The sequence below is a fragment of the Ahaetulla prasina genome, chromosome 6 (assembly GCF_028640845.1).
Source record: "Ahaetulla prasina isolate Xishuangbanna chromosome 6, ASM2864084v1, whole genome shotgun sequence".
Lineage (NCBI taxonomy): Eukaryota > Metazoa > Chordata > Lepidosauria > Squamata > Colubridae > Ahaetulla > Ahaetulla prasina.
Window position 1 is genome coordinate 47,068,185 of NC_080544.1, and position 12,123 is coordinate 47,080,307.

The window sequence follows — 12,123 nt, forward strand, 5'->3', positions numbered from 1 at the left end:
ATAACGAGAAGAAAAGTGCAAACAAATAAATAGAGAAGGAAAAGAAAAGAAAACAATATAGCAAAGTGGCTTCCAATCTTAACAGCAGTTACAAATACATCTGTATTTTACTCTCTTTCGCTAAGGTTACAACATTATTTCCTTCTTTCTATAATCTATCCTTTCAATTTATCAAAACCTAAATAACAACTACATTTTTTCCTTTTTTCAGTAACCAACCAATGGTTTATGACTCTGATGGCATAATCCTCAGAATGACTCCTTCCTACCATGTCAAGGTGATGACAATCCCCTGAAAGTAGACATCCCATACAAATGACTCCATAAAATGGGAATTGAATAAATAAATCTGATGCATGTCTGAACTCAGAAATATATTCCACTGAATATATTTAATCTCAAGAAAATTTCCTTCATGATATACTCAGGTACTGCTTATTCCCAGGGAAGTGATTTTTCCCATCCAATAAATCTATGGCTGAAATTTTCTTTGACCTTTCATCGTCTAGTTTAGATTAAAATCTGCTAAACAAAGCTGCATTTATCATAGTTACACAACAATGAAACCACCTGCATGTTCATGTTTTGTAGATGTTTATGAAACAGTAATACAAGTAATAATAGAAATGTTTTAAAAAATGACTAGAACATAGTAATTAAGAAGCAGATATTTGTTTTCGAGTCTGAAAATTCTCTTTCGATGACTCATGTTATTGGTTCTGTTTGTTGTCATTCCAAATAAACCCAAAACAATATACCTGGCTGCAATACATCCTGGCACAGAAAGAAAGGATTGGTAAACATATTCATGAGCAAGACATCTTTGAATTATGTGCATATTAATGTACATAATTAATTTTGAATTGTATAATTATTTCAAAACATAGAATGGGCTCAGGAGGAGAAACTGAAGAAAGGGATTTGGAAAGTTGAGAACTGAACAGGGATAACTCCATCAAAAGTATTTTAGTGATGACTTTAGAAGTTCACTCTTTCCCTTCCTTTCATCTTCTCCCATGGCAGATCACTTATTTCTTCCATATCCATTAACATGTTCCTGGCAGGTTTTTTAAAATGTAAAAATACATTGCTGCAGGCAGATGCTTGTATAAGGTGTGTGCTACTTGGCTAGAAAAGGGAAATCTCATTATTTTATTTTATTTTTAGTAAGAAGCCAGCATCTTCAACTGAAACACCCTTTGGAATAAACATTGATATATTCATGTGGGGACCGAAGGCTATGATTGTACTATTTGGAAAGGTGGGTTTATTTTTTATCCCTATTGTGTAACTTGTTAAAATGCCCGTTCTGCATTTTAACTGTTTAAATAAATAAGAATACATAATTTTAGGGAAGGCATAGTTTGTGGCTTTTTTTTTTATTTCTTTTGTCACAACAGAATACACAAACAATTGTTATAGATAAAACAACATATTTCGAAGAAAATATACATATATGTATAAAAATATGCATCAACTATATCAATTTGATATGATGAAGGGAACAATAGGACAGGAACGGTAGGCACTTTTGTGCTCTTATGCACGCCCCTTATAGCCCTCTTAGAAATGGAAAGACAGTTTTTGGTTGAAGATTTTGGGATTTTGAGTAGAGACTATGGAGTCAGGTAATGAGTTCCAAGCATTAACAACTCTGTTACAGAAGTCATATTTTCTGCAATCAAGTTGAAGCGGTTGACATTTAGCTTGAATCTATTTTTTGCTCTTGTAATATTGCGATTGAAGCTGAAGTAGTCTTTTATAGGAAGGATATTGCAATAGATGATTTTGTGTGTTAAACACAGGTCATGTCGAAGTCGATGAAGTTGTAAGTTTTCTAATCCCAGGATTTCAAGTCTGTTGGTATAAGGTATTTTGTTGTTTTCGGAGGAGTGAAGAACTCTTCTAGTAAAATATTTCTGGACTCTTTCTATTGTATTTATGTCAGAGATGTGGTATGGGTTCCAGACGGATGAGCTGTATTCAAGAATAGGTCTGGCAAATGTTTTGTATGCTCTAGTTAGTAGTGTAGAGTTTTTAGAAAAGAAGCTGCATAAAATTAGGTTTACAACTCTTAGGGCTTTTTTCGCTATGTAGTTGCAGTGAGCTTTGGCACTAAGGACATTAGATATGAGAACTCCAAGATCTTTGACAGGGTGGGGGTCATCAGTTAGGTAATGTCCATCAAGTTTGTACTTGATATTAGGGTTCTTTTTTCCAATATGTAAGACTGAGCATTTGCTGGTTCAGATTTGGAGTTGCCAAGTTTTAGACCAATCGGAAATTAAGTCGAGGTCTTCTTGGAGGGTAGAAGTATTATTGATTTTCAATTTGGCTTAGATACTATCAAACAAGGCAGCAGCGCTGCTTAGTAGATTTATTTGGCTATTCTTGCCATTATTAGTCTTCACCCTCTTGCATTTGTCTAATGTGCCTCTGAAACTACTGAAATTGTATATGATAACTATATCCTATGCTGGAGAGTTACCTTAGGAACCAGGAAAGATATAATGGTCTTAAACGGTTTTCTTTTTCTGTGTACCAAAAGTAGCTGAGTGTCACTTAGACCAAAGAAGCTTTGTGTCTGATTAAAACATCTGGATCAGGTATATTTGCATCACAAAGAAAAAAGGACAGAAGTGTTAAACACTGGAGGAAGAGATGGTTTGGAGTTTTGAGTTGTTATGGGATAGGATGGCCTGAAGATTTGGTGTATATCAAGAAACAGGGGGAAGAAGAATCTGCAGCAGAAGACCCACCAGAAATGAACAGGATCAATGGACAGATTTTCTGAGCTAGTGAGCAGGACTGGGCTTTCAGAGGAAATAATAAAACTGGTTTTTGTTTAAACTTTTTTGCATTCCCGTGCATTCACCTTTGTTTAAATCATGCTGTTTGCTCTTGGAAAGAAATAACTGCATAGACAGAGGACAAATTTCCTGTGAAAATGAAAAAAAGGAATAATAAAATATTCATTTTCATTGCCATTTTCACCATCCTTGAAGAGCGATCATGTATCAAGATGTGAACAGATTCCAATGATTCTGAATGCCATATTTTTAAAATCAATTGTCCTTACAAATTTAGAAATAAGATGAAAACCTAGGGGAAGGAAAAAATAAAGAATATATTAACACTAGTACCCATTGTTCTTGTTTTAGAAAGGATATGGTTGTCTTAACAGTATGAGTGAACAATTTATGTTCCTTTCCTTTTTTTTTCTTTCTTTCTTTCTTTTTGATGAATGAAATCTGCTTGGTTGAACAACCTCAAAAATTCCCCCCTGGTGTAGATCCTCAACAACAGTAAAGTGAATTGCCAGATAGGTCAATGCCCTGAGTCTAATTAGTCTATCTACCAAAGAGGCTAATTGTGTCAAAGGCTAAATTTATACTGATCTAGTAAAGCATCTTTAATGCTTGCATAATCCAAAAGTTGGAGACGTGGAAAACAGGCAGAAATCAGTTTTTTCAGAAAGCTCAGCCAAAAATACTTTGTAAGCTTTTTGACCCAGTAGTATATTTTAAGACATATTGTTAGTTTAGAGACGAAGCACAGAAAAGTTAAAACTAAAAAGACAAATATCTCTTTGGAACATTATCCTTCCAGAAATTAGACTGGCCCCCACTCTGAGACTCTTTTGAAAGGCTCTGAAGACGTAGTTTTGCCAGCGGGCATGGGGAACCCAGAACCTGGGTAGAACTCATTAAATTGCTTTTTGAATGTGTGTTGCGGCCAAAGGGGTGGGAGTGGGGTGTTATTATTTTATTATTAACTTTTTAAATTTTTTTCTACATTGTCTGTTTTATTGGCTGTAAGTCACCTAAAGTCGCTGTGAGCAAGTAGGCGACTATATGAATTTTCTAAAGTGAATAAAAATCAATCAATAAATGTATCTTCAAATTTGTAGAAGGAGCTTATTCAACCAGACAACATTGAAAAATATGTCCTATCTTTTCTAGCCAGTATGACCTTTCATATGTTAACTGAGATCTGTATTTTAAATAATTGGAAAGCTGAAGGCTGGAGAAATCGCATTATCTCATGTCCTCTGTTTAAAAATAAAGACAGAAATTAGCTAGCAAGGACTAACTAATTTATATAATTTACTATGGACAATTGCTGCCAGTTAAGAGAGCTGTAGAAAAACAACGTTAGACAAAAGGTAGCTAAATAGAATATGTAACCATAGCATTTTCTTCATGTCCTGATCAAAAATCATTAAACAGATGCTTGCTATTCTTGAAGACATTGTAACCCAACTAGAGAAACTACCGAACTTAATAAAGTACATAGATTGATATTTTCAATTCTCCAATTAGGCAAGATCTAGCCAGATAAGTTTTCTTCAAGTCAAGATAAGTTTCCTTGATGATTCCTGCACATGTTCAAAAACAGTTCTTGGTAAAATAATAGTGTTAGTTTGCTATTACCATTTAGTGGGATTTTTTTTTCTTTTTTAATTTCCTAGTATACTAAGAATTTCCTAATTCCCAGTAGTAATACTTACACTGGTGGTTTCTCATCCAGCCCAAACAAGCTGCTTTTTCCTTCAAAATTGAAATTAAATACATATAGTATATATTAAACTTTGGTTTAATTTATTAAAATCTAACAGGGATTTATCAAACTCTTGTTATAAGGATGGAAATAACTTGTTGGATTTTTGAAATAATTTTGGGGGTGATGTTTATGAATACATGTAGAGAATCAATGTATAAGTTTAATTAGAATAAAAGGGAAAAATGTATGTCAAATGAATGAATTGCATCATTTCAGTATTAGGGGTGCTTATTCTTAGTTGGTGTCAATTCCATGTTAAGCTCGAATGAATGGTGATAACAAAAGAGTCAGAATTGTGCAACATTCTAAAGACATGTAGTTTGTGTGCGTGCGTGTGTGTGTAGGGGTAATAATCCATTAGGTGACATGAACACATGGGTGAAAACAGGATAAGAAAGTGCAAAAGCATGCATGCATGGACCATTTGAAGACCCAAAAATAAATGATAATTGTGATTAGTGAATATCTGCTTACCAAATGCTGTGTTGTTTTAAATACAGTATTTAAACATAAATCTAGGAAGATTATTGAATTTATTGTTTACAATGACAGACTGAAACAATTAGTAAAATATATAAGTATGATACAAGTTCTGAATTTGGACTATTGTATAAGAATAATATTAGAAGACAGATTGATCTTTAATGGTGAAAGTGAATGTGGAAACTGCTTGGATCAGGGGAAAAAAGAATTATGTTACCGGTGTCATGGAATTGCGGAGAGTTTTGCTAATGGAGAATATGAAAAATTGTTCTTGGTAGAACAATAAAATGGCTGTGGATGTGGAAAATGTATGTAAGATAAATTATTGCTGCAAAGAATGAGACTGAAAAGATATTGCATAATATTTACAGAGAGGAAAATAATTGTAAAGAATGTAGTAAAAATATCAAGAGTTAGTTGACATTAAAAAAGGACAAGAAAATGTGAAGTGATTTTAATGTTTTTTAAAGGATTTTTGGAAGTAGGTAGAAAGGACTAAAGAATGTGCCTCCAGCAGAGTGAATGGAATTAAAAATAAAAAAATGTTTGGGAAGAAATGGAAGCACTAGCAGTATTTCAGAGACCTCTATGGTATTATAATGATTTGTGAAAGAGTGGAATTGAAATACTGCAAATGTTAACATCCATATTAAAAAATGTTTGGGAAGAAATGGAAGCACTAGCAGTATTTCAGAGACCTCTATGGTATTATAATGATTTGTGAAAGAGTGGAATTGAAATACTGCAAATGTTAACATCCATATTAAAAAAAATGTTATACATCTTATGTAACAATGCAACATTACACTATATCTATCAATGCTGTACAGAACGCAACTGCCTATCCAATTTGGTCATTTGGAGAGAGCCTTTAAGGATACAGCTGAGAGAAGAACATGGCTGTGGATTAGGTGGCTGGTCTTCTCGTTCCTCAAAGATACATAAAACCTTAAATTTGTCACTCTTTGTCAGAAACAAATTAAAGTGGTTTTACTTCAACATGTTTTCAGCCCCAGCGTTTGTGTGATGATATGTTTTACAGGAATTCATTTGGAATCTTATTTCAGGTTTATAATTAGGTTTTCTCTTATTTATATTTTGGTTTTTATGTTTACACTGCTATGTATAACTTCCCACAATCACAGTGTTTTGGAAGATTGTGCTGGGTTAGAAAAATATTAAGTAAATAAATGCTGAAAAACAGAGCTGATTATAAATGCTGCAACTGGAGAAATATTAATATTGCATGTATGTGTGTTTTTATAATTGAGTAGGTTTAACATCTATGAAGACTGCATCTATGTCTTTCATTGGAAGACTTGTTATTATTCTCCTATGCAAAAGAGCAGAGAGCAATACTGAATGCAAAAACTACAGATTTATGTTCAAGAAGATGTTTGCAAAATTCTAGCTGAAAGGAGGCAAAAGTTTGCAGTGAAATATTAAATATTAATACTGCACATATGTGTTAGGGTCAAGAATAAATAGGTGTTGTGACCCAGGTTCCTGGACTCGGACTCCTGGACTCGGATGATTCAGAAAGTGAGGGAGAAGACCTGGCAAGGCCTACTTCTCCTGGGCCCTCTCCCTCCCTGGCACTCACCCAAAGGGAGGAGGAGGGGCTGGCAAGGCCTGATTCTCCCGGGCCTTCTTCTGATTTGGCAACACCCCAAGAACAATTTTGGCGTGATGCAAGACTGTGCAGATGTGACTGGCGCCCACAGCAGAGGAAGCGTTGGGACAAAGCCAAAGAATGATGAGTCATGCAGTGACATCTACAGAGGGTATAAAAGCAGGAGGCGGAACTTCCTGGCTTTTTGTCTTGGACAAAGCAGTGAATTTGCATGGGCAAACTGTATCAATGGAGGGAAGAATATATTCGTGAGTAACTCTGGCCTTATCTATAATTTCCTAATTATCTCCAGAGACTTGGCAGACCCGTGGGTAGACGTGGCCAGAACATTTATCTATGTAAATAAATTAGAAAAGAAGGCCTTTGACTGACTCTTTGTTGGTAGTATTGGGGGAGGGAAACAGAACAATAGGTGATAAAGAAATGTGGATTGAATATAACATAAAAAGAATATAGCATAAACAGAGGGACAGAATCAAGATCATGTGAAGTGTTAATACCACTTTATAATGCCTTGGTAAGGCCAGACGTGGAATATTGCATTCAGTTTTGGTCGCCATGATGTAAAAAAGATGTTGAGACTCTAGAAGGAGTGCAGAGAAGAACAACAAAGATGATTAGGGGACTGGAGGCTAAAACATGAAAAACGGCTGCAGGAACTCGGTATGTCTAGTTTAATAAAAAGAAGGACTAGGGGAGACATGATAGCAGTGTTCCAGTATCTCAGGGGTTGCCACAAAGAAGAGGGAGTCAAACTATTCTCCAAAGCACCTGAGGGTAGAACAAGAAGCAATGGGTGGAAACTAATCAAGGAGAGAAGCAACTTAGAACTAAGGAGAAATTTCCTGACAGTTAGAACAATCAGTAAGTGGAACAACTTGCCTGCAGAAGTTGTGAATGCTCCAACACTGGAATTTTTAAAGAAAATGTTGGATAGCCATTTGTATGAAATGGTGTAGAGTTTCCTGCCTGGATAGGGGGTTGGACTAGAAGACCTCCAAGGTCCCTTCCAACTCTGTTATTGTGTTATGTTACGTTATGAATACAAAAATAAGTAACTAGTATGAAAGAAATATGTTGATATGGTTGGCTTTACAGAATGAATGAATGAATGAGGATCAACCTACAAAATAGATATCTGAGAGTGATTGGGTTGAGAAGAATGGGATAATCAAGAAAATGGTCATTTGATGGAATTAATGAGATTCTCAGACACAGAGATAAGAAGATTAAGCAACAAATGGCAATCTACGAAGTGATCTATGGAGATAGTAGAAGTAAGATCTTTCTATGGTTAGAAAGACATGAAAAAGTATAATTGATAATGATGCTGTCAATTAGTTTTCCCCCCCCTTTCAATTATTGCAAACCTTCTATTTCTGCGGCTTACCATTGCTTTTTTTGTCTCTCTGTTCCACATAAATAAGCTTATACCAAAAGAAAAAGACTTGATGGTTATGTACAGTACATGCGCATGCAAAAATACATATCTGTATAGCCATTTGCACTTATTTTCTTCAGCAGTTCCATAAGGCCAATTAATTTCTTGCAGACACAATGCAAAATACACTAATCACTTTAAGTCATTTTCAAATCTGGCAAACAGATACAACATTCAGCACAGACACACTGGTGCCGAAACACAGAGAATAATAACAATAATAGGAAAAAAAAATCAGTGGATGTTTTGCAGACATTGCACTTGTAATGCAAAGCAACGGTTAAGTTACAACATCCATTTTAAAGCACTTTTAGAAGAATGAAGAACAACTTGGCATAGATACATATAAGAACAATCACTTTAGAAAACAATTTAGATGAAAGAAGGCAAAAGAAGACATCCCTGTTGCTTCCTCCTTCATTCATGTAAGTTGGCCATACTCAATAGCCTTCCTCCATTGCTTTTTCTAAATGACTCAGTGAAGCAACAATATACTGTACAACAAGACAAACTGAATTTTAAAAAAACCACTTTAAAAAAAAGTAAATAGCAAGTGTGGTTTAGGATGGAAATCAGGATTGAAACTAAGCAATACATAGAATTCCTGTTTTTTCCCCCTAGTAGGATTCACTTCTACTTCAGTTATTGAAACTTCTCCTTAGTGGTCAAAAAAAGTTCCCTTCCCTCTGTGAAGAAAACAATTTCTTGGAGGAGTGGATCATGTTAGCAAGACAGAAACATAGAAGGAATGTGTTTTGAGCAAGACAACCTTGAAGTTCTCAGTTCTCAATATGCTTTCAGTTCTGCTATCAAAACTGCTATGGCAATTAACTGATATGTTTCTATCTTGCTAACACGTTCCCACTCCTCCAAACACTTGTTTCTTTCCTTCACATCTCCACATGTTTAAAAAATGATAAGCACAGAAATGATATCTAATTTTGAAATGAGAACTGAACTGGAGTTGGCGACCATAGTCTAGTATCCATATTCTGGGATATCTCAGGTCAGCATGGCAGGGAATGAAAAGAATGTGATCTGTAGAATACTAAGATTCATCACCAAAGGGCAAAACCTTTTTACCATGTTACTTCAAATTGGCTGACTTACAGAATGTGTCCAAAATCTGGAACCCATGATTCCTGTGGAACTGAAATTTGGTAAATTGTATAAAATACTTTGTGACATAATTATCATAAAGCATTTTATGACATATTACAAAATGTCATAAAACATTGTCTGTAGTCAGCTAAAGAAAGTGTCAGAATCTAATACAATTCCTACCTTTTCAGGACCTCTTGTGGATTTTATTTATCTTTCAGTTGTTGACAAAGGAAAGGAGGAATAGAACAATAGGTGACAGCAAGGCATGCCAAAGAAACTTTGATCTGCGAAGTCAGGTACCTTCCTTGTTTACTTGAAACTCACTAAAGGTTTTTATTCTATTAAAACTGTCTCCAATGTTTTACCATTTGAACATATAAATAGGGTTGACCTGTTATTTGGGAGTAACCACGTTAAAATAATAGAACTGGTTCATAGTTAAATGAGTACTGGGTCGCAAATGATTATTCCAATAAAGTGGTAGATAAGGAGACATTGTACATTATGGGTCCAATATGACATTATTAAAGAATACACAATCCAAACATTCTGTCCTTAAGATATCATGAAATTAATTAGCCATGCTAGTTGGATAATGTTCACAGTACTTAAATGTGATCAACTTTCTTTAGATCACGTCTAGTGAAACTGTGTATAGTTATTAAGATGGGAAAGCTGTTTTTTCACTCTATTCTTTCTCTCTCTCTCTTTCTCTCTCTCTCTCTCTCTCTCTCTCTCTCTCTCTGTATAAAATTATCAGCTTTTATTTATATATATACAGGAGAGGATGGTTAGAAGGAAGAAATCAATTCATCCACTGAATATCTCTAAATCAGTCTGCTTAGCTTCATAGAGAGTTGTCATGATAACTTACTATTTTCTGGAACAATCAACAACAGCACCAATGTTTTCTTCACCACAAGGACCACATTGCTGTATCAAATATTCTTTGGTTTGGGGAAAAAAAACCCAGATTGGAACGCATGTGTAAAGATTAAAGGAAGGAAAAAATTACAGAACATTATCCCTTCTTATATTTTATCCTGTATCGAGATTGTGTTTTGTTTGACAATGAGGGAACAGGGAGAAAATAGATTCAGAAAAATGTAGAACTGTGGTTAGGATTTTGAAATGGGATGTATGATCTGAGCAGGGAAAAATGGTTGAAAATTAGAATCATATTAGAAAAGGAGACCACCAAAGCTACAAGAACTAACTTCTAGGGATGTGAAAATATAATTTGTGTAACTTTTCATCAACTTAAAATTTGGCTATAGGCTTCTAGTATTATATTTTAAAATTTGCGATATGACACATCCTTTATAATTCTCTTCAAACTTGACGTTCTACTACTTTCCATGTACCCTGGAAAAACATGTGATTAAAACATTTGATACTGAATTAAGTTTGGAAGACTTCATCCCAAGTCTGCAAAACAACAGCAAAGTCTATATAGCAATCATTTGCAATTTTATTTATGCAATCTAATTTTAAACTTTTTTTAACATATCAGAACTTTTTTTTAATTTATATAGCTTTTAATGAAAACTCTGCAGTGGTGCCCTATAGATAGTCGTATAGTTTTGAGCAAGTGAACCAGTTTGAATTTTAATAAGATTCTGTTCTGCATCTGCTGTGATATTTAACACCAAGGAGAGCTAATGCTAATGAAAAAAAGTCATAAATTTCAATAGACATTATTCCACATTAGCTAATTGGACTGTGCACTTCAGGGTATATACTGAGGGCAGGCGGGTGGGAGAGACACCAAGATGGCGGGTGTGATATTGTGATCAAAGCCCTGTTTTTTTCTGTGTGTCTTGTTGCACTCCTATCTTGATCTTCCTTCGAGACAAAAGCAGAATTCTGACATATAGTCATACTATACATTCCACAAAAAACACTAGTTCTGGAATATTATTTTACATTAAAAGCAGCTCCATATGAGCAGTTCTTCCTGCAACTGATAACCAAATAAATTAAAACTAATCATACTGAACAAGATCTTTTCTCTCAAAAGTCCACAGGCAACAAAGTCAATATCAGTCCTTCACATTTTCTAGTTTCAGGATAATAAAGAGGTTCAACTTCCAACTAACGTTTCCAATTCCTTTACCTTTCTTTTTGCAGCTAGATTATAATTTATGTTCACTAAATCATAATCTAGTTGCAGTACCACTTGCTACTGGCTGCATCAAAACTCTGCTTATTAATGCTAGTATTATATAAATTTGAATGACATCACACCCATTTCCCATTCAGTCTCCTTACAAGGCCAATATTGTACATTCAGCAAGCTGTCAAAAATGCTAAAAATGGCCAGAGAGCAATTCTAACCGGAAGGTAGGTCTTGACTTGTTACAGGGGCCTAGTTGCTGGAAAGGAGCCTAAAAAAATAGCAATTTAAAAGGGGAAGAAAAAAAAAGTAAGACTTTTTGGAGAAGGCAGATCTTAAAATTTCAACCATCTTACATTTAATTGTAGGCTAACTGCATTTTTTTGTAGGGGCAGTAAGAAGCATGTAATTGATCTAATCAGATCAGCAGAGCAAGGGAGTATTTTGTAATGTATTTGAATTTTTGCAGGGAAATTTGGGTGGGAAAATGCACGTTCCTGATTGGCTGGTGCCTCAGCCAAAACACTATATAAAGAGAGATGTTTGCCTATTGTTTTTGCTGGGTTCTCACAATAAACCAAAGACCTGTTTTCACTAAGATCGTCTCCTGCCTCTTCATTGCCCAAACTTAACATATTTGATGCTAAGCCACTCCAAAGGAAGCAAATTCTGGATGATTCAGAAACACTTTTAGAAAAAACACACAGAGAAGTGTTCTAAGCAAAATACTTGTGACTGTATAAGCCTCTCACACAATATTTGATAAATTGGCTATGTTTGAAG

The 12,123-nt window shown here is 34.8% G+C and overlaps 1 long non-coding RNA gene across 1 annotated transcript; it reads left to right on the forward strand.

Moving 5' to 3' along the window:
• Window positions 1-222: 222 nt before the first annotated feature.
• Window positions 223-11,858, forward strand: LOC131200973 (uncharacterized). Its single transcript, XR_009155747.1, has 4 exons — window positions 223-428; window positions 1,168-1,261; window positions 9,443-9,520; window positions 9,985-11,858. It is a non-coding gene; the product is annotated as an uncharacterized LOC131200973 (long non-coding RNA).
• The last annotated feature ends 265 nt before the right edge of the window (window positions 11,859-12,123 follow it).